Raw genomic sequence first — 25,433 nt, forward strand, 5'->3', positions numbered from 1 at the left:
ATCCTATGTCGGCATCTATCTTCATTGTGGCACCACCTGTAATAGGAAACTAGATTCAGTCTGAAGGTCCTATCAGCCAGCAAGGATTTATGTACATATGAATAAAATGGTCAATATGCTTCCATAAAAATAATATCAAATGCGGATAGCAATCAAGAAAATGTGTATGATGTAAGGTGAAGCTGAGACTAAAAAGCAAAACATCAAACTGTGTAAAAGCAAGTATGTGTTCCTTAAAATTTATGTATGCTTGTAGACAGTCCTGGAAAGGAAAACTTCTTTTTTTTTTGGAAAGGAAAACTTCTGCTGGCATTAGGCATACAGAATGTAAACCGTGCACCAGATTTTCTTGAATATTTTGTACAGTTATTTTTCTTACAAAAGTATATATAATGTGTAGGTAGTCCCATATAATCTGGGCAGTCAGGTAATTAATTCTTTCAAATGGGGTGGGGCAGCAGGAGAATGAAGGAAGAGAGTTTCTCTCTTGTACTTGCAAGGATGTGACTGCTTCCGCTCTACTGGCAATGAAAGACTTACTTCTGCCTGGTTCTGCAGCACACACAAATGTAGATTCATTCACAGCTGGATTTGGGTCACAGACACAGACTCTTTCTTGAGCTAAGTTCAGAAACCTACTTTTATGTCAGCCTTAGGTTAGGTTTTCTTGTGATTTACTTGAGTAGTGAGGAAGACAAAAGCAGGTTTTGGTTTTGTTGGTGGTGGCGTTTTCCTGTCCCCAAAAATGAAGGTCAAAATAAATTAATTAATTGATAAAGATGCTACCTAGGAAGCTAGCAATATCTAATTCTAAGGCAAGATCTCCTGGGTGTGCTACCAAAGATGATTTAGAAACACAGAAAATCTGGTTTATGTTGACAGCTCCATGGACTCTGATACCCCTCTCATTTGGAGCTAGGTAGAAATGTTGATATGTCATCAACGCTTACTAATGGGATTGTGCTCTCGTGCTCAGAATGGAAACTAACAACTAGAAAGCGGTAACCCACATGTGCCATAGACATGCAGGAGAAACCAGGCTAGGACTGAAACATGATCGCTGATGAATGAGAAATAACAAAACCCCATTTCCATAGATACAAGACGTTCCGTGCACAAAAATATATTCCAAATGTTGAGCTTAAGAATGGGTCATTTAGAACTCGCTTTAAGATTTTATCTGTACTTACCTGCACTTAACATGGAAGTAGGAGAAGTGGACTTTTGGATAGCAAGCTGACTCAGAGTCTAACAAATTTACATACAAGTCTGTATTATTCTATTTGTTTCCTTTACCAGGTGGTCATGTCACACAAACACAACAGCGTTCATGCAATCTTCCACTTTAAACTCTTCCTGTGTCTCAGTGCATTTCCTCTAATAGTCAGTATATCCTCTACTGAAGGAAGTCTATACTCTTCAGAAAAATCTGTGAATTCTGAGATTTAACGGGCTTGTCTTTTCTAGTAGTGTTTACAAAGCCGAAGCCGCTGCCTTGTTGTCCTGTGCTGTGGGGAAACTGCTTTTTATTTTTCAGCACTGTCTGCAAGTCCTGCTTTGTATTGGGCAGTTTAGACATGTCTAATAATCACTTGCAGAGTTTATATCGAACTAAATTTAAATATCAGAGTTCGTGAGGCTGAGTTTATCACTGTCCCTTTCTTAATAGATTAGAAGCTGTGGGCACCAAGGGAGGTTTCCAAGTAAATACCAAGTCTGATTCAACCTCAGACTGGCCAGGAAAACATTTCTGATAGGGAATCCTCTGCTAGTACTTTGAATAGCATCATCTGGCAAGACTTAGAAGTGAACTCTTCAGGCAAAAGAAGTGGACTAAGGTGCTCTCTGGAGTAGGTCTGGGCTATTTCTTTTTTTATTTTTATTTTATTTTATTTTATTTATTTATTTATTTATTTTTAGATTTTCTTTATTTGTCAGAGAGAGAGGGAACAAGCGGGGGGAGCGGCAGGCAGAGGGAGAAGCAGGCTCCCTGCTGAGCAAGGAGCCTGATGTGGGATTCCATCCTAGGACCCTGGGATCATGACCTGAGCTGAAGGCAACTGCTTAACCGACTGAGCCACCCAGGCATTCCAGTCTGGGCTGTTTCTTATCCTGAACTGTGCCCTGTGGGTCTGACCTAAAGATGTCAGACAGAAAGATGCCAGTCTTGAGAGAGGGGTGCAGATTTGAACACGAGCATCGTATAGTGTGTAGCAGAAATGGCCACAGGCAACTGCACGTGACTGATGGCCCCTGCCACAGCCCCTTCCTGCAGTGCCCTAAAAAAGGCAATGAGCTAAAGGCAGCACTTAGAACTGAATTATTAGTTAATAAATTCTATTTAAGATTTTGCTATATTCAACCTTATAATTAGAGAGTCTATTTTCATGACCATCTTCACTCTTAACCTTCAAAAATTAATCTTCTCATTTGATGATGGCCCCAAAGGCTTGAGGATCATCAAAACGCAATTGGGTTCAAAGGCAAAAAAAACAACAACAACAACCAAGCAAAATAATTTAGAAATGTAGAGGGAAATTACCATTATAAACAAAAAAACATGTGATTTTATGTCAATATTTTTGTTGATCAAATAACATATCTCTAGGATAATATCAGATTTTCTCCTTTTCTTCCACATTTCATATGCAGTGTTCAGAGGATTGGCAGTATCTCATCAAAATACTTAATGCATAAATATGAATAGTGAAATCTCACATATGTATGGGCAGTGTGGGTGGCTGCGCTTAAATTTGACAATTCCACTTGCATATCTTTAAGTGCTGTAGTATTCACACGTTTGTTTCCAGAATTTCTATATGAAATTCAGAGACTTGAATGATAAAAAGGGAAAATATAGGACTTTTCCTTATTTCCCCTTTTCCATGAGAAATATTCTTTTAACTTTAATCAAAAAATTAAAATTGTCTCTATATAACCTCAATAACTCTAAAATTCATTAGTTATAAAAACAAAAGTAATGTAAAGGATTTGTTGTATCTAAGGCTCACCCTCATATAAGCTATTTTTTTCCTTGGGTGCCCAAAAGACATTCAGCAAACCACGTGTACCACTCTTACTTTCCTGGGAAACCTGAGACAATTTTCTCATGTGGACCTTGAGAACACCCCAGGATGATTCTGACCCTGCTCTACCCAAATATGTCAAAGAAATGAAAACACTGACCAAATTCACAGGAACGTTGACAGCCTCTGACTTTTGTTTAGTTTTAAACAGTTTATAAAGCTCCTTTCTATAAATTATTCTATTTTCCCCTTACATTCTTTGAGTGATGGGTTTCCCGGGGCTCCTTATTGTCCACGTTTTCTACGTGGACAAACAGAAGCTCGGGAGAGTTACTCTCTCATAGTCCTGTGGTTCATAGCTGCTGGAACTGGTCAAACAGATTTGATATGCAGCTGCCTACTGCATCTGATACAGCACAGTTACCTGCCTACTGCATCTGATACAGCACAGTTACCTACTGACCTCTGCCTCCTGCACTGAACAGGGACCCCAAAAAATATTTTCTAATTCTGCACATGCCACAGTAATTCTCATCTGGCCCTAACAACTGGCACCTAAGTTAAAAAGAGTAACAAAGTATTTAAAAGGGTTTAAGATTAGTGCCTGGTAAGAGACCTAATGTTATAATACAAATTTGAGCAAAGTAAAAAAAAAGCTAAAGCTCAGACTTGGAGTTAATAGATTTCCATGGATAGAAAAAAATCCATAAGAAATTATGATAAAATGCTGACTTTGGCATAGATTTGCAGAAATCAATAAAAACATTTAATTTTAAAGAGTTGGAGATATTTTGATGATATCAGCTTTATTACTTCCACAGATTTAAATGTGTAAGACTTTTAGGAAGAAATGACATTTCATTATGACAAAGTTTCCCTATGCTCCAACAATCTGAATGCCGTAATACAGAAGCGCTGAGCGAGTATGGAGAGTCAAAAACAAGGGAAGGGAGAGGAAGGGAAATCTCATGGCAAGAAAATAGGATATTTCTTAAATACAGGCTTTCCACATGAGGCTTGTTAGTGCACTATTCTGTTTAAAATATCCAATTTGCTCTTTTTTGTATGATCATTGTCATTTCTACAGTGTCATTAGCCATGGTAATAGCAGTTAGGGACAACACTTGAAAACTCATAGCAATTCCAGTTTTAACCATGTAGGTTTCATGCTTAGTGACTCTAAACATAACAAGGAAGGCATACAATATAAAATATGAAAAAGAGAAACAGTAACATAATAGTATAAAGACATTTGACTGCTCATACATACAAACATACAAATACATGAAATATCAGGAATTGTTGGAAAGGTTAATTTGAAATTCTCTAGTAACTTATTTCAAATGCTCCAATGCAGATTATTATGGCATGCTCCTTATTGAAGTATTAATTAGTTGTCTGTAATTATTTATCAATGCTCTTATAAGCCTAAGTATTTTCCTTATTTTCATTTCATTCCCTTATTTTATTTTATTGATGACATAATAGCATGAACAGGCAAAAAGAAGGTATCGCTTATATTATCAAACAATTCAAATGAAAAGTAGTCGATAGTCCTGGGAAGCAGACATTTGTTCCAGATCAGCAGAAAGATGTAAGTTGCGTTAAAAATACCGGTTCATTTGGCACCTCTCCCTCAATATTTTTGGTAGTCAGAGAGGAACATCAATTACCATACTGTCAGTCTGGCTGACTTACCTAAGCAGCTACTACCTCCCAAGGCCCTGAGCTTTGTGTTTCTCTCTCACTCTCATTCTACCTAGAACTGGCCATTAAAGGAAGTTATTCCTTAGTTCCATAAACTATAATTTAACACATTTTCCTGTCTTTGACTCAGATTCAGCATGGTTCCGGCATAGGGTATGAAAATCCACCTGTTGAGGTACTGGATCACAGAATCATTAACAGAGCTAGGCTCAAACATTCTATCAGTGGCTTTGGCTTGAGAAAGCATCCACAGGGAGTTTCTGTGATAACAGCAAGAGCAAGAGAGCTCCTTGAAAACGCAGGCAGTTAGGTTTATCTCCTGCCCCAGATGGTTTCTACGCCAGAGGCAGAGATAACGGTTTGATATTTAGATCCAGTGTTTTCCTCCTAGCCCCGTCCCTTAGTGGTGCCATGATGGGCCAGGAGGAAGTTAAACAGCAACATTAATTATTGAAAGATGGGCCACAGACAGCTGAGGTTATATGAATATGCCATCACTTCACATGAGCTCTGTAGCTGTTACTGAGGAAGTTGGCTGAGCTCTGTTTAAGAAGGATGACACTTCTGGAAGATGCTAAAGCCATGGTTAAATGGCTGAGATGAATCTCAAGTCCACTTCCAACACTCATGGCCAAATGAACAACAAATTCTGCATAGTTTCACGTGCCCTATTTAACATAATCAAGTGCTGTATGGAGAAGGAATCTTCTTCTCTTGTCTCAGCCCCTGCTGGTTTCCTCAGCTGAAAGCTCTCTGTATGTTTAACTCTTACATGTTGTGTCATGTGCTCATTCAATGGCTAAGAATTAGTATTTTTATTAGGTCTCTGCAGATGACAACTAGCAAAGATCCACTAAATGAGATTGCACTAACAGAAAAAGTGATTTTAGAACACAAACATTTCTAAAAAAAAAAAAAAAAACCCACAAAACTTTCCCATAGAACCCAAAAATGTAGATTCAGTGATGCCTCAGGAATAAACTCTAGCCAGGGCCACAAATGCTAACACAACACTCCCCATCTCTCATCTCTGCCAGACTGCATCATCATTCTAGCTCATAGAATGCTACTTTTCCTTATGACAAGTCCCCATGGTAGGACATGACTGACCATATCTCTAGGGTTTATAGATCCTCTGCTGAAAAGAGCAGCTATCCTTAATCCTGGTTCTATATCCCTGCAAGGAAATCCTGAATGGGCCAACTTGGTTTAGTTGTCCAACCGTAAGCCTAGAGTGTATAACTATTTGGAAGGAGTGGTTCCTAGTATGGTAGGAGAGCAGCTGTGCAGACAAAATTATGATAAAACAACAACAACACAAGTTCCAGGACATTGTTCTGGCTGGGCCTTCACAAGAAAAGCTAGGGGCCATGATTCCTACTCCAACAACAAACTCATCAATGAAGTCAGGTAGCACAGAGCATCAGACGTCAAAGAAGGGGCGGATGGACGCTCTATGTTGCATGACTCTTAAAACCTTCTTTAGAAAAGGTTCTGACTTGACCTTATTCTTCAGAATCACACAGTTGAAGAAAGAGCATACAAGTCATAAGGAGACCACTTTGCTGTTTATTCAAGCATCCATACTTGCTAGGTGCCGCAGAAGAACTCATTATCCTCACAAAGAATAAAAGGAGAGACAGATTTTAACTGGGGTTGGGGTGTGGCGTGGTCAGGAAAGGCTTTTTGAAGAAAGGACCTTCAAGTGAAGATCTCACAATAAGGAAGAATTAACTGGATGAAGGGCGGAGGAAAGAGATGCAAGCAGGGGGCATATTAAATGTAAAATTCAACAAACTAGAACAAACAACAGTAGAAGCTATTAACACCAAGTCCAAGTTAAAACAATCAACCACAGAGCGTACTGAAGCACACAACTGATGTAGGAAATATGATATTTTACTCTGTACCAAATGGTTATTTAATTTTTAATTACATTAAATTACCACAAATATTTAATTAGACACAGGTGGTAATGTAGCAACCCTTTCTGGTTCCCAGTCTCAAAATATTATGTGTGCATGTTTTTTTGTCTGCAGTCTATATGTATATATACATATTCATAGAATGCTAGTGAGTATAGATTTAACAGCCTGAGAGAAAGCTTTCCAAGAATAAAAACATTCTGATATTGATAAACAACTGCCTGATTCACAGTTTCCAGTCCTGTGTGCAGACCAGCTGTGCTGTTATAACTGCTGGCATGTCTATAAATCTTAGCTTTATTCCATCCCCAGAGAGTCTCTACTTGTCCAGACAAGTTCAAAAATACATGTTTTGAATTCTGGGAAGATGGCAGTGGTGGCAGAGATTTTGATCTCCCTGCATCCCCCATAAATTAGAGGAAAAGCAACTAGAATAGAAAACCAAACCCACAGATAACATCAACAAGAAAAAGAGGTGAAAATACATCTGTAAACCCCTAGCCCCAAATATGAGCAGCTATGGACGAACCAAGGACACCTAAAAGACTTGTGTGGTATGGGCAGCGATGCAGGAGGAAGCAAAGGGAAGTGAGGTGAGAGCAAGAGGACCTCAAACAGCCAACAGATACTCCAAGGAAAGGACGGGTTTGTGTGAGGACCAAACTCTTGTTCAGGAGTAACTGCAGGGGGTCCAGTGAAATGTCTAAAGGGGTTGAAGCCATCGGGATGCTGTGAGCTTTCAAAACTGACAGCCTGAAAATCCCCTCTAGACTAAATCCCTATATTAAAGAGAGTGAGCCCGAAATAGAATCCAAATGGAGCATGACCTCAAAAGTACGTGTGAGGAAAGGAGAGAATCCAAAAGAAGTAGTAGAGGGAAATAGAGTCTACAGATGTCAGAAACTAAGAGGCCGGATATTTGAACGTTATACAAAACTAACAGAGCAAGGGCCATATCTTTCCTGCTCATCCCTGTGGCTCCAATACCTAGCATAATTCCTAGCAGATAGGGAAAGTGGGAGACAAAAAGACTCAAATGGTTTATAAGAATGACAATTATGATTATGATGCCCTTTTATACTCTTTAATGTATGTTGGCTCCCTTAACTTCTGCCCCGAAAGGAAATGATTTAGCCCAGTATCTGAGTAACATTTTTAAACTCATAAAATATCTTTTTCATAAGATAGAAAGTACGATGCTGGATTTAAGAGTGTAGCAAAGAAAAAGCAGCTTTCCTATGTCCTTTGTATATAGAACCGAACCCTTGTTTGTGGGAAGTCTCAAGTAAATAATTAATCAGTTGAACATAATGGAAATTTCACTCTAGAACTGACACGAGGATGCAGTCGACAGAAGGGAAGCATCAAATGTCCTACACCTTTGCTGTAGACCTAAAGAATATTCCAAACCAAATATTCTAAAAAATATCCCATACCAACATTCTTCCTGGAAAGCACTCATTTAATTCATTCGAAAAGTAGCCTGACATAGGCGAGGCACCGCATGTATCTTCCAGATCCTCTGTCAGGTTTCAACAATCCATTACGTGGGTTGAATCTAACAAGCCAAAAGTTTCAGACACCTTTCTGATATACAATTATTTTATCCTGCAGTTTTTCCTTAAAGAAGTAGCGGCTGAACTGGGAGCAGAGAATTTAATTTCTCAAGTTTTTTTTTTCTTGAGCTGTGGTTTTTATTGGATGAAAGGCAGCTGTGATTGTACTAAATAGGTTTTTTAAAAAGCTCTTTTCTGAGTACCCTTCTCATAGCAGCCATGCTATTACTTTCATACAATTTTAGAGCAATGCTTAGATTATAAGAGCCTTTGGACACCTGTGCATTATAAGTGTAGCACATTGTTATTTGTGACACCCCTCAAATGCCAATTTACTAGACTGCAGATTGGTCCCTGGGCTCAATAACAAGTCCATCTCCAGTGGCTAGGCTATACTTTTCTCCCCTCCACCATTCATTTTGTGCAGTAGATTCTATGAAGTCATTATTATGTAATGGTTTCTACTAATCAGAAATTAGTATTTTGATACTTGAGTAAATATACACTGTACACTTGTGTATCCAGTTGTCACAATAATTATACTAATTATTATCATGTCTATTTGGGCAGCACTTTATAAATTTCATATACACAGATGTGTGCTTGTATTTGCTGAACCCCCTCAAAATCTCATGGGGTAGAGAGAGCAAATGACACACATATTTCATAAAAAAAAAAAAAAGAGAGAGCGCAATGGCTACAAATGTCCATGATGTACCCACAGTCATACTGTAGATAGTGGAATGTGAATCTGAACCCACATTTGCTGTTACTTCCTCAAGAAAAAGGACTTAAGCCATACTGATTATAGGATGACCCCTTTAGTGTGGATATTTTAATTTAGTTGGGGTATAGTTTGCCTGAGTGAAAAGGCTTAAGAAGAAAGACTAGTAAGAGGTTACTGCAATAATCCAGGAGAGAAACAATGATGATCTGAATGAGGGTAATAGTGCTGGAAGAGTTTTTATAAGTATTTGCCAACTCGACTTAATAGCATTTGCTGCTATGAGGAATGAAGGCAATGAAGGATTGTCATCATAATGTTGGGTCTAAGCAACTGGAAGAATGCAGTTGCCATTTGTTCATACGGAGGAGTAGGTTTTGGGTGTCAAGATTCAAGAGCCTAGGTTTGAGCTATTAAGTTTAGATGTCTATTAGACATCCAATGAAGTAGCTCATCCAATGAGCAGATGGATGGATGGGTGAGCTTCAAGTGTGAATGAGGTATCCAGCTGGAAATAGGCTCTGAAATTCACAAATGCATAGATGTTATTTAAAGCTATGAGACTGGCTGGATGCAGGTTATAAAGATAACACGGCTTCCTAAAATCCAGATGAAGTGTCTCAACAAGGTAGGAATGATCATCTGTGTTAAAGATTGCTGATACACTGAGTAAACTGAAGCCCTAGAAGTGAACATAGTCTTTTCCAACACAGAAGTCCTACATGTGTTTGATAAGAGCTATTTTAATAAAGTGATACGTACCAGAGACTGTAATGATTTCTGGAGAGAAAGAGGAGAAAAGTGAAATGAGTGACTACAGACATTTCTTTAAGAGGTGTTTTGCTGAAAGAAAAATAGAGTAGAAACTGGAGGACAGTAAGGGGTCAAGGGAGACCTCCCCTCCCCCTTTTTTAACCAAGAAAAGCAACAGCACTATTGTACACTGTTAGATAACCCAGTGGAGCGGGAAAAAAATGGATGCTGCAAGAGAAGAGATCATTGTCCAAGCAAAGTATAACAGGAAAAAGGAGATAGGATGCACTATAAAATAAAGAGGTTGGTATCGGATACAAACATGAACTGTTTATCCATGGTGACAGGAGAAGAGACGAAGCATCTAGATCCAGATGTAGATAGGCTGACAAATGTAGTAGAAAGAACATATGGAAATTCTTTTCTAATTGCTTCTATTTCTCCTCAATGGAATAGAAGGCAACAATGCTATCTAAGAGTGAAGATGCCAGGATTAAACTATTTCAATTACAATAGCCTCACAGTTTATTTTTTCAATGTTTTTATCTTTCTCTTAAATTTCTCGTTCTATTTTCTAAGCACAGTTCTTGACCATTTTCATTCATTTTTCTTTCAGATGAGCTGCACTATCAGGTTTTCAGATTCTAGCAACAACAAAAAGAATGCAGAGTGCTGGTTGAAATTCAATGTATGGGTCTGGATATCACTGGCATTTGAACAATATCATGTCTTTCCAGAAAACTGGAAGGCCTGTCTTTTTCCAGTCTTCTTTTACACCCTCTAATAAAGCCTGTTATTAGTGTTGTTCCTTTATTGTCAAGTTTAGTCTTGGGTATTTTATGTTTTTGCTTTCTTTAATGCAAATTACCCTCCTTTTATCCCATATCATTTAAGATTGAAATTTTTATTTCCTTATATAAAAGAAAGCGAATTCAACTTCTGCCTCCTAGTAACTTTTGTGACTTTGAGCAAGTCATTTGATCCCACAAATATGTCTCTGTAGCTGGAAAAGGAATGAACTAAATGACCTCTATAAATTAAAAAAAAGTGTATAAACAGAAGGATACTAACATTATTCCTATTTTTTTTTAGCCAACTGATTCTCAGAGAATGTAATTTATCCGACATGGTTCTGTGTATAATGAGAAGAAGTGACCCAGTCTGGGGTAAATCACAAATACATTTTCTAGCGGACACTAACTGGTTATCGAGAGCTGAGAAACGAACCATTCCATAACTTACTGGATTAAAACAAGAACCATTTATCTGTTTACAATTGTTCAGACTGGCAATTTAGGCTAAACCTAATTGGAGGAGGTTGTCTTGGCTTCATGCTATGTTGACTTGACTCATTCATGCAGACGCAATTAGTTGGCAAGTCAGCTGGAGGCTGGTTGACCCCATTGGGCCACATGCTGGCAGCTGGCTAGTGCTGTTGATCAGAGTGCCTTGGTTTTCCTCTACCTGGCTTATAAAGCAGGCTATCTTAGGTATTCTGGGCTTCAAGAGAGAAAACTCTCTTGAAGCAGCTCGCAAGCACAAGCTCCTACCTGTGTTTATATCTGCTGATATAAGCAAACCCACATTTGCTGTTACTTCCTCAAGAAAAAGGACTTTTTCTTGAGGAAGTAACAGTAAGTAACTAAGTAAGTGGTGACCCACTGGCCCAAATCAAGTCACATGATCGGGCCGAAAGTGACTGCAGAAGAGGACTATACAGGGACATGGATGACAGGAGGCAAGATTCGCTGGGAATTATTAACATACTAATTTGCCACAGTTATGAATATGATTCAGCACAGTATCACTTTCTAGAACCAGTATACAGTTTCAGCTGGTCACAGTCTAGGAAGCACGCACAGTAAGTCCAATGAGGTTGTTTGTTTGATTTAAAATACCCCAAAGCTCTCATATCCCTAAGTCTTCCCCTTGTCAATCTGCTACAGATGTCTGACATTTCAGTGTTAGATAGTGAATCATTTGTGTTAACAATCTGTTCCTTATAAGACCACATAGATCTCTATGAAATAGGCTCCACATAAATGTATCAGAAAATTTCCAATGGGACCAGTAGCTCTTAACAGCTACATTTAAAATAAGGACATTTGCTCTTAAGAGAAAGAATGGGAGAGAGTCATATTCTGGATAAGATTGCTGCTCTGAGAAGGTAGATTTGGGCTTAATACCACTTTAGAAGTCTCTGGAAAGTCAACAGGGTACAGGAAGGGAGCCAACTTTCAAGACTTATTTTATGTTTCACCGAATCCCAGAGCTGAAGTGTAAAGGTAGGGAATCCTTCAGCAACCTTACCTTCAATTCACCCAGTTCCTATAAACTCATCTCCTATGCATTTGCCATCATATATACCTTAATAAATTTTCTCTGAGCAAAAATAGTATTTTTTACCCATTTTGGCTTTCAAATTATGGCAATTTTTCATGATGAGAATTATATTTTAAAAGAAGAGCAATTTCTTACAGCGGTATTCAGACTTTGGGAGCCCACAGAGTATTTCTATTTTAATTTACTCATTTCTAGAAAAAGAAAAAAAAAGTCATTCTACCCATCCTCATCCAACCCACTCAAAGATGAGGATGAAGTTTTTATTATCCTAAAATTGCCTCTAGCTTCTGGAGAAAGTGATACTATATGACCACACTGCTCTACCTTTATGTCTGCATTTTTATATAAAATCATGACCCAACAAAAGGAACCAAATAGCAACTTCATAAATTAAGGTCAACCTTCTATCATTGAGGCTTGCCAATTATTTTAACTAAGGTGCTACTGCTAATTTGAGCCCCTATTGTCTCCATGCAAATGTTTTAGTCCCTATGATTCTATTTTATTTCTTCATAGTATTGATGCAGATATGGTCAATACTTCCAGAGCCAACATATACTTGTAATCAATATATTAGGTCTTACAATTATCTGTCAATAAAAATCAATTAGAAAACTAAATAAAGTGTTATTCATTTAATTATTTCTATTCTCCTTGGTAGGTAACAGTAAATGGCCTTTCACTATACTCTCTAGAGAAGAGATACAAACATTTGGAACGCTTCACAGATTTGTGTGTCATCCTTGCGCAGGGGCCATGCTCATCTCTGGATTGTTCCAATTGTAGCATATGTGCTGCCAAAGTGAGAAGACAGAAATATTTGGAAAGCAGCTGAATTTCTGCTATCAATTGATTTCCTCTTCCTTTAATCTTCCTTCCTCTACTTTTTTTAAAATTAGATTTTTTTTTTTACCCTTCCCTGTTTAAAAAAAAAAAATTCTACTGCATTAACTGTATTGGCTACAAAAAGCCAGTGGGAAATTAATTCCTTAATAGCACAACACACAGAAAAGCAGTCACTCTGGTGCCCAAAAGCAATCAGTGGAAGTGGTCAGAACTGAGAAAGTAACTTGCTTGGTCTGATTGATAAGGCAGTCTGGGAAGGCAAATGTCAATTACCAGCATAGTCAAGACAGAAATGATTAAAAATATGTAGACAAGAGAAAGTATCAAGGAAAAGCTTGTTGGACTGAGCTATGTTCAACATGAGAACTTTCTAGGTAAGTGAGAAATAGGAGACAATTGGAGGGCTAGGTGGAAGTGAGGTTTCAGCCCTGAGTAATTTAGTTGTTTTAACTGATGTACCTATAGATGGCTCCAGACCTACAGATGATCATCCCAGCCAGAAGGAAGCTGAAGAGGAAAGAAGAGAGGAGAGGAAAGAAGAGAGGAAAGGAGAGAGGAGAGGAGGGAGGGGAGGGGGGGAGGGGAGGGGGGAGGGGGAGGGGAGGGGGAGGGGAGGGGGAGGGGAGGGGGAGGGGAGGGGGAGGGGAGGGGAGGGGGAGGGGGGAGGGGAGGGGAGGGGGAGGGGGAGGGGAGGGGAGGGGAGGGGAGGGGAGGGGAGGGGAGGGGAGGGGAGGGGAGGGGAGAGGAGAGAGAACAAACCCACTGCCATAGCCCATGGTGCCAGGATCACCTGAGACAGGTTTCGGAGAAAGAAGAGAATAAAAAGAAAATATGCTACTTTTAAAACTACCATAATAACAACTTGAAAGCTATTTTTGTAAATGCCAAGAAGAAAATAGTTTAGCAGATGTTCTTGCCTGTAAGAATTGACACAAGCCAACTCTCAGGAGTCATTTTCTAGAAAGAAGAACTGGCCCAACGCAACTGGGAGTTTACCAAATAATCAACTTGACTTTTCAAAATATGTTTGAGTGCTAAAAATGGACAAAACATAACAAAAACCCTACAATTGTTGTTTACAACATTACTCTATGAGTAACTTGATCAATTTAAGAGATACCCTTGATTTCTCAGAGACAGCAGAAGATTGGGGCAGAAGTCAGAATGAATGAGGAGACATATGAGTTCACATAAAAGAAAGATACAATGAAGTCTTTAAAAAAATCCCAAATTACCTGCTTAGAAACCACATTTATAGAACATACTTGCATCAGCATTTCTAATAAAGTAGAGGCTGGATTGCTGACAGGATGACCCTGGTAGTGATTTTATTTAGGAGGGGCTTGTAATGGTAATCCCCATGTAGTCCCTACCGTTCAGAGTCAACCCCCTAGGCTTTCAAGTCCCAAAACCGGAAGTCCTTAGTCAACTAGACTGCAGTCTCTCTGTGATAAAGTCCTGTTAACTGATCTATGTACTTCTGATCACAATACCTCAAAGACCATGCATTAATTTGAAACGTCAGTCACATTATTCCAGTGGTTAAGTACCATCATTCCTTTCCAAGGCTTCTCTTGTTCCGGATTCAACTGGAATGATTAAGAAGTCAGACTTTAAGCTGTGAGTGCCCCAGTATGAATCCCAGCTTTGCCACTTACTAACAATTTGGCACTGAGCACCTTTCTTAGTCTCTGTGGAATCAAGTTCCTTCATTTCAACAAGGGAGCTAACAACAGCTTCTACTCCAGAGTACTGTTATAAAAATTAAATGAACTAATACATATAAAACACCCAGAATGGTGTCTGACACACAGTAGCAATCAACCACTTTGAGCTGTTATTAGCAAGATTTTTAAGAATCCATATTTTTTCAGCAGGAAGTTGCTTGGTAAGTATGAAATGGAAGATCCAAGGCAGTAGAGTGATGGTACTGGTAGTCTTTCATACACTGAGTCTTTAATAAAGCTAAATTAACAAGTGTGTTTTTATCTCCCCAATCTGGAGTCTTCCTTAATGGAGCAGTACTCACTAAAAAATCAGGCAGACCTTCACTTTCTGAATCTCAATTTTGCAGGCTCTCCACTTTTCTCCATCAGAACCATTCCTGCCTCAGATGAATTAATATCACTGATTAAATTTCATTCAAGTGTGATCCCCTTGAGGCTTAGAGACATTATATATTGATTGAATCAATCAAACTGCCAGAGTTTCAGAAGCACTGTTAGAGCCTATATCCTATCCTGTTAGATGTCAGGTTTCGAGGCTGCAGCAAACCCTGTCCACGTCCTGCTCTGCATCATCTCAGCCCACCTGACTTGACCCCGGATAGGCAAACTCAACATTGCCTGCATTGTCCTTCTCTACCTGAGGGCTTAAAATAATCACATTTTAAAATCATTGTTGGAACTATGGTATTAAATAGGAAAATATATGTGATTACCTAGGTATGTCCCTGTATCTAGTCAGAGTAATCAAACACAAAAACATATTTATCTCCTGAACCTTCCAAATCTTCCTTTTGGCCACGCTTCTGAGTACCTGTCCCGACACCAGCCCATTTTCACAGGGCTCAATCCTCAGGTAAGAAAGGGTTTTAAATATTAATTGTTTAAAATGCTTGTCTCTAAACATGATGTATCCAGTCAGTAAACAAACAAACAAACAAACAAACACACAAAACAAAAAACTGAGCATATATCCCCAGTATATGTTTTTATATATTAAGGACATACATGTACCATTATAAACAATGATATTTAAATATAAACAGACATTTAAAAGGATGAGATATCCAAACATTAATAGAAGTTCTAACATTTTAATTTGACATCCCAGTAAATCATTTTGTACATACCCTGATTTAGAGAGCACTGTTTAAGGTATATGGTACATACCATACTACAACTCCTAAATTTAAAAGCCAAAAACTGTTGAATATGCAACTTTGTAGAAATCATGGTAGGATACATGGGGTACCACTTCATTACTGACCAGGGAAGTAGAAGCCCAGATTTCCCATTTGGCCTCTGCTGACACTCAGGGGGAGGACTCCTCATTACTGCTGCGTGGCATGAGAATTCCAGTTCTCCCTAAGGCGTCCACCAACCCCCCTGGTTGGAACAGGTAGAAATGCTTCATCACTGCTCCCCACACAGCCTTCACTGACACCACAGGGGTAGATAAAGGCCTTGTCATTGCAGTGTGGTGGTACAAGTCCTGTCTCTCCACGGGGCCTTCTGTCATACCATCCCAATGGTAAGAGGGAAGGCTGTCTCATTCTTACCACATGGGGATGAAAGTCTGTTTCACTACTCAGCCTTCTCTGATACTACTTTGGTGGGGAGGTGGAAGTACCCCATTACAGCTGGGCAAGGGTTGAAGTTTAGGCTTCTTGACTTGGCCTTTGCTAGTATGGGTGGAGAAGAGGCCATGTTTTCTCTTTGCTTCATTTTGTTTTCCCTGTGGGGTTTGAATGTAGTAGAGTGGCTATTACCTAAAATTTTTCTGATTTGCAGGAGGCTGCCCCTTTCTTGGTCCTCTGACTTGAAAGCATGGGCTTTTATTTGGGCCATTTGTGTGCCAACAAATGTTTGTTGGCATTTACCATTTACCTACATCTTCCCTCCCATCTAAGATGTAGCAGCCAACAAAAAAACAGGGACACTCACCAACATGGTGGTCCTTGAATTTCAAAGTTGCGTGTTTTGCCTTCTTCTCTCCACCTTACAGAATCTTCTTATGTTGTTTGATATATAACGTCTAGGGTTTCTAGTTATTTTTAGTGGGAGGGGAAAAAAAGTACATATTTCCAGGAATGGAAGTAGGATTTGTTTTATGTGAGATATTTAACCTCCTTGTGTCTCAATTTGTTCATCAATACAATGATAATAATAACATCAACCTTGCAGAGTTGTTGAAATAATTACTTTTTTTTTTAAGTTAGCCTGGTGTGTTACACACTCTCTAAGAACCACTGTGTGAAAGAGGTTTCTAAAAGCGCTGGTTATGTGAACAAATCAGTATAGTGTTATTTCTGTGACACACTGGGGTCATCCCTCTGAGCTCCATGTTACATACTCTCTAAAGCAGACATCTGTAGACAATGTTTCTAAGAGAGCTCGTTGCACAAATGAATTAGTGCTGAAAAAAGAAGTTATCCTGTAGCATGGCACATTCTAGTTACAAAAAAGAACCATTTAAAAAAGAGAGAAAGATGGCAATTATTACACCAGTAATGACATCAGTGTTTTTTATTTTGATACCAGTAATTATTGATGCAACTGACTAAAGCAGTTATTGGATATACCACAGTCTGAATAAGGGTGAAATGGAGTAATACTAACAAGAGGAGTTTCTATAAAGACAAAAGTCAGGCACACTAAATTTGAGCTAAATTTCAGATAAAAACAAAGTTGCTGTGGTTATTAATAGCAGTCATAATAGTATTGCAAAAGATTTGTAAACACATTAGTTAGACCTTATTTTCATAACTTTAGGGTCAATTACATCCCAAGAAACCTCAGTCTATTTCCTAAAAATACTTAAAAGTCAGTCAAATTAGTTAAATCTTTTGAGATTATGCTCATGAAAGTACTAAAAATAAGATCACATTAATAATTTTTTTTTTAAAGTATAAAACTTTAAAAGCCTCCTTCCCCTCTCCCATACCTCACTCAGCTGCATCTGGGGTTTCCTATTCACTTCCCAATGCTTGTTATGTACTTATCATTTTTTTCTTCCACAAAGCAAGCCCTGGCTTAATTGTTTTCTTTTCCAGTTCTCTTTAAGACAGACTCTATAAAGTAAAGGGGAGGCAGCAAATTCTCTTCTGTTATAATCACCCTTTGCATCATCCACCTCATGCAAATCCCGTAATTTTCAATGTTGCAGTTATTAGATACAAACGTAAATTTATTTCCACAATGAGGCAAATCATGTTGCATTTGAGATTTTTAAGGAGGAAAGGGTAGACATGGGTGTATAATGTGTATGAGCACAAACTTTGGAACAAGACAAGCGGAGTTCAACTTTTGGCTTTACTACTTTTTGCTTTGGGCCTTGGGCTCCCTGTCCTCTTCTGTAAAATAGGGAAAATAACAAAATAGAATTGTTAAAAGATTAAATGAGTCCATACATATAAATAACTTAATACCTACCACAGAGGAAATGCTAATGTATCTATTGTAATATTTACTAAATGTTTGATTCCTTTAAATCACACTGACCAGATCAAGTCCTTTTTCTCCATTTGCACTGACCAAGAAAAATCAAACTAACTGGAAATCAGTTTGAAAAACTTGCATGTCAAAAATTGACTTCTTACTTGTCGAAATAGAAGACTTTGTGAAAAGAAACATTTAAGCCCAAGGAAGTGATCTCTTAATAGATGAACAGATAAAATAATCCTAGACTAGTAGGTACATCAACAACTTCTATGAAACCAAGCCATCCTCACAAACTATTAGGTGATAGACTGCATAATACATAGAATCCCTTCCAACTTCAAGAATCCAGAGGCCTACAGTTTATTCTAAAACAATTGACACAGAAAGTTGATGTTAAAAAAAAAAAGAAAAGAAAAAAGATGCTAGATCACTAAGTTTCACTATTATTTAGACATTGCTCAGCTAAAAGCAGTTGAACAGTATTCCAAGAGCAAGAGAATGGCAGGGCATCAGATTGTCTATTTATGAACAATCAGATTGACCTGGCCACCTCTATTAATTAAAAAAAATTTTTGACTTATTTAGGGTAAGTGGATTAGGTTAACCTATAGCCGTGATACCATATAGAGCATTAAAAGTAATAAAATATTACCATCAATGATAATGATGAGGATTATAATACTAATTATCATGATGATGACAAGAGCAATTGGAGAGATGTCATTAATAGATTTCGGGTTTGACTGCTTAGTAAACCAAATGAACCGTACAACTTGGCAGGGGTTCTCTCCCTATGAACTTACTACACACGTTATGTTTACCGTATTACTTTATGCAGAAAAACCACTGACAAAGAAATTTAAAATAAGATCACTGCAGGATAAATGACCGAGGACAGGGTGGGCTGAGTATGGAGAGATGAGTGCTTGGGCCCGATCATTCCTCTGCTCCCCCACATTGGAGAAGAGTAAACACTATTATCACACACAGTCCCGGGGATCAAGGTTGGCAGATACAATTTAAAACCCTCTCTGTACAGCAAAAAATAAAACTGTATTTTCTTATCAGTGTGATTGCGTGAGATAATGATAATTTAATTTCAGTCTATTTATTTATCAATTGTCTACAGACTCAGAAAGATCCTCCCTCACAAAAAGCCATTCTCAACAAAGTAGGCAGGCAGAGAGATTTCTCCCAGCTGTTCTCAGCGGTGCTCTCAGATCGTTCAAGTGAATTACTGGAAACAATGGATACTGAGAATAAAAGAAAAATGACTGGAGAGAATAGAAGTTGATAGCATTGAAATAAAAACCTTCCAGTGGGGCAGACCTGTGTGGAACTGCATGTCTTTGCATATTTCCCCAAGGAGAGAAGTAAAGAATGGTTTTGGCTGTGAGATGCATTTTAAAACTGCAAAATAAAAGGATCATGTATCAAACTGAATTGTCTTGGCTTAGAGACATATTACATCTTTTCACAATTCTGCATTCTCTACAATATTTTTCATATTTATTCATTTACTTTATTCCTTTCCTAGCACTTCTCTTCCTAATACGGATGGATGGATGGATGGACGGACGGACGAATGATTTATTGGTATTGACTCAGTGGCATATAAATCTAAACTCCTAATCACTTAAGAATCCTCAATGAATCCTGAAAATAGCTGTAAAATATTTTCCCTCATCATCATTTCTAAAATGCTTTGTAATTTAGAGCGTGCTGCATTATTCTTGGACCATTCTTTCGGTGCACCTCCTGACCAACCAGCCAGTATTTCCATAAATTGATTTGTTATACTCAGGGCACAAATAAAAGTCTTATATTGGCATAAGTCCAAGAAATCCATACGAAGAGAAAGTTGGTGCCTCTATTCCCAGCAGCTGGTCACTAGATAGCACTATTTCAGACGAACATTGAGATAGAGTGGGTACAGACGACATTGTACAATGAGCTCTATTTATGGGAATAACATATCATTAGAAAGATGAATGGGGGTTAAAAGGGAGAGAACTAGTAAATAAGGAAACAAGTAGTTTTTGATTTTGATTTTAAATACAATCCTTGGCTTATGAGAGTATATAAGTTGTAGCCACAGAAAAAGAGCTGTACTTAAAAACACTTTTTCAAGGCACCTGGGTGGCTCAGTTGGTTAAGCGACTGCCTTCAGCTCAGGTCATGATCCCAGAGTCCCGGGATCTAGTCCCACATCCGGCTCCCTGCTGAGCAGGGAGTCTGCTCCTCCCTCTGACCCTACCCACTCTTGTGCTCTCTCACTCTCTCTCTCAAATAAATAAAAAATTAAAATTAAAAAAAATAATTAAAAACACCTTTTCATTTAGACCTTTTCTGCATCCTGACAAGGCAAGCCCAAAGTTTTTAAAACCTACTTTCATCTATCACAGCTAACCAATATAAAAATCTCACCATGTTCCAAAATGAGTTTTACTCTTTAGGGCAGGTGTACCTTTAGCCTTTAGTTTCCATGTCACTAGCACACAGTTATCACACACTAGCACGTAGTTATCACAACATGCCCTAGATTTAAAGGAATTATGACAAATCAGTGGTTAAGTATAAAACAGAAGCTAATTTTTGCAAACATAAAAACTCATTAGCCAATATGATTAGACTCAGGATAAACCACGAGTCTTTTTACTTTTCTAGAGCACAATCTCTTTTGAGGAATTTAACAAATAGTCTCCTGGTGGTAAATAGTTGGGACCATTCCAATAAGAGAAAGTAATGCTGTCTAAGATTTTGTTGATTAAGAAAAACTGTTCTACCCAATGTCTTGTTATGCAACAACTGTATGACTTCTCCTTAGTGATGTGAGGTGGGAATAACCATCTTGGATCCCAGGACACTTTAAGAATAAGGGACTCTGTGTCTCAGACCAGCTGCATGGATTTTAGGAGCACACCCTTCAAGGAGACACTGCAGTCCGTGCTGATTTCTTCTCAACAGATGCCACCAAGTCCATCTCTTCCCGCTTTCATACCTGCCTCCCTGAGCACCCCCTCTGTTTCCACATTTCTTCACAGCATTTGTATCCAGGGAGATTCAGAGTTCTTCTCTCATTCTGATTTATTTTGCTGCATGATTAATACGAGAAAACATGTATAGAAGACCTATGTTGTGACTGGCACTATTCTAAAAGCTTGGAATATGTGACCTCACTTAATCCTTTGAGGTAAAAACTATGATTACATTCACATTACAGAGGAGGAAACTGAGGCACAAAGGGCTAAGTGTGCTACCAAAAGTCACTCAGCCAGGGAGAAATGTAACCAATATTTCAACTTAGGCAGTCTATGTTCAGAATCCACTCTTAAGCACTACTCCTTCGCCTTGAGACTAGTGAGACTAGGGAGTCCAGAGAATATACAGGACACCCAGTTACCATTTAGTATCAGATAAACAGCCAGGCTTTGTTAGTATAAATATGTCCCATATATTGCCTGAGATGTCCTTATACTTAAAAATCATTTTTTAAATCTAATATTCAACTATAACTGGGTGCCTGTATTTTTATTTGCTGAATCTGGCAACCCAGCTAGGGACTGTCACTTAGACTGACTTTTCTGAAAAATGCCCCTTCCCCGACATCATCCCCATGACCTTCAGCAGTGGCTTGGCAACTGCCAAGGCTTTTTCCTAATCCATCACCCTGGGCTGCATTAGCTGCCTGCTTAATGACAAAGCTTTGGAGAAAGTTCTCAATATTACAGATCAGGGCTTGGGAAACTTTTTTCTGAAAAGGTCCAGATAATAAGTTTCAGGTGCTGTGGGTCGTAATAGTCTCTCTGTCCCAACGAGTCAACTCTTCCAATAGAGCAGGAAAGCCACAGACAATACAAACACTAACAAATGTGGCTATGTTCCAATAAAACTTTATTTACAGTAACAGGCAGCAGCTCCTATCTGGCCCATGAATACTCAGTTACTGATCCCTGCCATAGACTGTCCTGGCAGATTTGGGGAGATGAGTTCCCCATCTGAAAGCAATCAACCTAACCAAAAGATACCACTAGAACATAAGCTCTCTCTGCAAGTTAACTGCTGTTTAGTGAAAGAAATCATCAGTGGAGAAATTGCCCCTCAGTACCTTCCAAATAGGGCCGGCCTGCATCTCATAGGATAGTCACACCATCATAGGAAAGAGGTCTAAGCAGATATGACCTGAAGGAAAGGCAGGTCTTGGGTCTTGCAGTAGGTTTTGTATGTGCCCCCTGAGATGGAGCTATCTCTAATTACCCGCTCTTCTGTTCTCATTTCCACACTACCCAAAGAAGCCTGTCTCCTTTTATCTTCTATTTCCTCTCTTCTTCCCTTTAATTTACTTAATGGTATGCAGTTATAGCTCTTTGCTTATTGTTTTACTCCTTCCGTTTCTACTGCATTTAAATCCTTAAATGCAAATTCCTGACCTCCCGTGTCCCAAAAATCTCATAGTTCCCCAAATCCTTCCTGACTACCAAATCCAGAGGCTTGCCTGTGTTCCATACCCTGTTTGATCATTCTGCCATGTTTACAACTTCAAATTGTTTGCTTCTCAGATCACTGTCCTTCCTTGGAACCTGAGACTGAGTTCTCGCACTATTCCCTTCTTCTTCCCCCTGTGACCACATTTCTCAGTCTCTAGAGATAACTGTCTACACTCATGGCCAGAGATTTCTCACTGTTCTTCTAGGTGGAATCTCTTCTGCTTCCACTCTCTGAGAACCTAGAGCTACCATGACTGCTGATAATTACAGGGATAAAGCAAACTCAATCTATCCTGTTACAGGCTGAAATGTGTTTCCCTCCCCCCTCCCCAGGTTTCTCTGTTGAAGCCCAACCCCCAGTACCTCAGAATGCTCTTGTATTTCAGGGTAGGGCCTTAAAGAGCTGATTAACTTAAAATGGGGCTCTTCAGGGTAGGTTCTAATCCAATTTGACTGGTATTCTTAGAAGAAGAAGAAATATGGAAGCACAAAGAGACACCAAGGGTGTGCATACAGAGATGGGACCATGTGAGGACACAGCAAGAAGGCGGCCATCTGAAAGCCAAGGAGAGAGGACTCAGAAAAATCCAAACCTGCCGACACCTGGATCTTGGACTTCTAGCCTACAGAACTGAGGGAAAATAAATTTTTGTTGGCCAAGCCACCCAGTCTGTTGTATTTGGTTATGGCAGCCCTAGCAAACTAAGACGTATCCCAAAGCTTGTTAAACGACCCCATACAGCACACATTACTTTGCAATCTGCTTCTCCTCCAGAAGTCTGTACACCATGAGTACACTGGACGCCAGCCTATTTTGCTGTCTATTCCCCATTTAAACTCTAGCCACTATCATGTTCTTCTAACATACACAAATATACAAATATTGTATTAACAATCCAAATGTAAAAAGCTGAAATTTTAAGCTTTTAGAAGATATAGAAGAGAATATATTTTATCATCTCAGTATAGGGAAGAATTTCTAAGTAAGTCACAAACAACACTAGCCATAATGAAAATCATAAATAAAATTAACTACATCAAAATATTTTAGTATAAGAAAATTGGCCACAAAGTGAAAAAAGTCACACACTTGAGGAAAATATCAGTAACACGTGTAATTGATAAAAACAGTATTTGGATGATATTAAAAACTCATTCAAATAAGTAATAAGATTAAAAATCCAATTGAAAAATGAGCAAAACAAATAAATGGAAAGTTTGCAGTAGTGGAAACTTAAATGTGTAATAAAATGAAACTCATCTCCCTAGTAATCTATGAAATACAAAATTAAAAACCACATGGTATACCATTTCAACGAATTAGATTCACACCTAAACAAAAATAGAAACAAATACAAGTATTGGTGAGGATGTAGCTTAAGTGGAACACACATATGTTGTTAAAGGGAAAACTAATTGTCAATAAATACAACAAATTTGAAAAGAGGTATATTCTATGACAGAGCAACCACACTCTTGGCTTAGAAATGGATTTTCAGTTACCACTGTACACTATAATTGCCTCAGGAGCTTTTTGTTTTATCTTTAGTACTAGTACCTAATCCCTGCCCCAGAAGGAATGACTAAGAATCCCTAAGGGTGAGGCTCAGACAAGGATGAAGAGGGATTGCAATCTCCAGCCATTGCTGACATCACTATCCCCTAGAACGTTTCACACAGGTGCACAAGGAGACACATATAAGAATACTCATTACAATATGATCTGCCATAGCTAACAATTGGAAACAAAACCAGTGTCCTTCCTCAGGAAAACAGATTAATAATTTGTGGTAAGAGTCACACCTGGAATATTCCAGAGCAGTTAAAATTAACAAGCTAGACTTGTGTAATTCAATATGAATAACCCCTAAAATATAGTTTTAACTAAAAATGTATTCAGCATATGTGTACTAATACTAGAAATTTAAAAATATATAGTTAGTACTCTTTTTATAGCTACTTAATAGAAACTTTTGGGGAATGAAAAATATCAAAGCTGTACAACATAATAGTGACTAATTCTGAGGAAGAGCAAGGGGACTGGATTGGAGAGGCATGTAAAGGAAATTTTAGCTCTACTATGTCTTTACAATGTTATTTAAAGTCCGGACTATAAGGATGCAAATGTGGCAAAATGTTGAGAGTTGACCGGACTGGGTAGTGGTCTTGTATTCTCTATTTGAAATATTTCAAAAAAGAGAAGGAAAGAGGAAGGGGGTGGGGGAAGGAGGAGGGAGACACTTGGAGGAGGCTAATCTTGGGAAATTAAGCCAAAGATAAAGAGTATTTATACTACATAAGTTGCACCGAAAGTCAGTTTAAGAAATTCACATTCGATTTTGAACTCATCCTCCATGGAGAACCACAGTAAGGTTTTGAAAAATATGCCTTGAGAGTGTACCTTTTATGGCTCTTTCCACCCTATACCACCAAATCCCCTAAAACCGGTGCCTATGACAGATATAAACTACCTAGTCTTGCTGACCTTAGAGAGCGAGAGCGAAAGTTTGAAATGATCCTCTGTAACTAACATACATATTAAGATCAAAATATAGGTACTTGGCCTTCTGCCTTTACATCACATTTTGGTAGAAAAATGATATTGTGCTTTGACATTCTCATGAACTTCTCCATTAAGATTGCTCAGTTATTTTTATTATTTTGCCTCTCAGAGTCTTTATGAGACTTTTGCCTTCTCACCAAAAATTTAGACTCCTCATTGAAACCGACCTTTTTCTTTCAAACAGAGTTGGTTGGTGCCTCTTCCTTAGTGATTAGCAAAGTTGATCATATTTTTGCTACTGAACTTTCAAGAGTGTAGTGTAAATGTCCACTATAAACTCCTTGAGAGCAGGAGCCCTGGCTCCTTCCTGGGCAGCATCTCTGTGTCTCCTCTTGACC

The 25,433-nt window shown here is 38.5% G+C and overlaps 1 non-coding gene across 1 annotated transcript; it reads right to left on the reverse strand.

Annotated features, from left to right (window-relative positions):
* Positions 1-12,740: 12,740 nt before the first annotated feature.
* LOC113912056 lies at positions 12,741-12,846 on the reverse strand. Its single transcript, XR_003516684.1, has one exon. It is a non-coding gene; the product is annotated as a U6 spliceosomal RNA (small nuclear RNA).
* Between the last annotated feature and the right edge of the window lie 12,587 nt (positions 12,847-25,433).

This window comes from Zalophus californianus, chromosome 12 (assembly GCF_009762305.2).
Source record: "Zalophus californianus isolate mZalCal1 chromosome 12, mZalCal1.pri.v2, whole genome shotgun sequence".
NCBI classification, from domain to species: Eukaryota; Metazoa; Chordata; class Mammalia; order Carnivora; family Otariidae; genus Zalophus; species Zalophus californianus.